The following is a 1,754-nucleotide window of genomic DNA, read 5'->3' on the forward strand; positions in this document are numbered from 1 at the left end:
AAAAAAATGCCAACCATCCAAACAAAGACCAATCTTTTGGTCATGACCAAAATTTTGGCAAGGTGCACTTTGGCCACAATCCAAACACACCCCAACACCCGGCTCGTCGAGGATGCACGGGGCGCCGCAACGCGTCCCCGGAGTGGTGTAGCGCGACCAACTGCATTCTCTGGACCTGAGACCATGTCGGGTCGTCTTGCTTTTCCAATGACATGCGGGATCGCTTGTGAGCAAAGGGCATCTCCAACGTTGCCACGACCGCAGCTGACTACCCTGGCACACCAAAACCCTCATCCCTCGCGCCGTCGTGTGGTGCATTCCCAGCCGGCGCCAGCTGCCCGCATTCATGCCGTCCGTTCGTATGTCGTCAATAAGAGGCTCGGTGCCCGCAGAACCAACTCCGGCGACTTAATGACGCACTCGGACGCTTGGCCTCACCGGAATGCGCTACTTAAAGCGGCAACGCCCAGCTAACCTCCACACCATAGCGCATCGTCCTCCTACCTGGAACCACATCCGCCATGACCGCAAGCGTGAACGCTCTGCGGGAGAGCTTGTCTTCGGGGATGGAGCTCGAGGTCGCCGCCCTTGCTCAAGTCGCCGCACAAGCGGTGGCCACACTGGCGGCCGACGACGGGAGCACCATCAGCCACGCGTCCTACTTGCCGCCGTCCAACGTCCGGCACCACCGAGGTCGGGGACTCCTCCGAGGATGAGTAGGGCATGGGAGGCGGCAGGGCATGGTGTGCCAACTGGCCGGTCCGTCTCCCGTGTTCTAATTTTCCTCGCCGGAGACCGCACCTTCACTTCACGGGTCTTGAACCCCGCCCCTGTACATGGAGATCACAGATGGAGGACGTCGGTCGCCGCCGTAGAATAGGTTTAGGGTCGGGTTTCTTTTATTTTTTTGTCCTAGAAAAGTTCAAAATGTAATGAAAATCTGCCGTGTTTGCATTAATCTCGGCCGGTGTATATGAACTTTCACAATAATATACATATTGTAGGAGTACTAGCAAGATGCCCGTGCGTTGCACGGAAGATCAAGATCTTGTGCGAGAAAAGGATGAACGAGGGAAAGCCTTATCTGCAAATGTGGAGAGGAGTGCAGGTAAATTGTCATAGTTTCCTTCCTATCCGTTAGATATAGATCGGACGGCCTATATTGCAGGATCGGACACATCTTTCTACATCTACGGGAACCTACGAAAGGGTTAACGTAAATTGCCTCTCTCTCTCTCCTCCCCTGATTTTCATGGTGGTGGGCCCCTCCCTCCCCCCAATCTACAATCAACAGCTCACACGTTTCACATTGCGTTAATTACGTAACTGGGATTACGTAGGTGTAGCATTACTCGTCCTAAAAAACCCAACTAAGCCAACCTCCTAGCATATCGCGCGGGAAAAGACCCGGCCGCGCCGTTTTAGTCGGGATTACCGGATTACTAGTAGTAGTATCAATGGATCGCGCGAAGCAACATATTTTTTTTTGAGGGGGCGAAGCACCTAGTTTAAAAGGAAAAAATGCGGTACACTCACAGCACTCCTGTCGCGGTCGCATTGCACCCCACACACGTTCGATCCTGCACACGGCTCACGCAAACGGAACGCGCTTCAGCTTGCCTCTTCACTGACACGTGGGACTGCACTTGGAGAAACTGACCATGTGCCAAACTCCCCCCGCCCATCGTGCGAAAATCCTCCCCCCCACACACCCAAAAATTCCCCCCAAATCCGATTCAACCGCCCTTCGGCCA

Source organism: Triticum aestivum, chromosome 7A, assembly GCF_018294505.1.
Source record: "Triticum aestivum cultivar Chinese Spring chromosome 7A, IWGSC CS RefSeq v2.1, whole genome shotgun sequence".
Classification (NCBI taxonomy): domain Eukaryota; kingdom Viridiplantae; phylum Streptophyta; class Magnoliopsida; order Poales; family Poaceae; genus Triticum; species Triticum aestivum.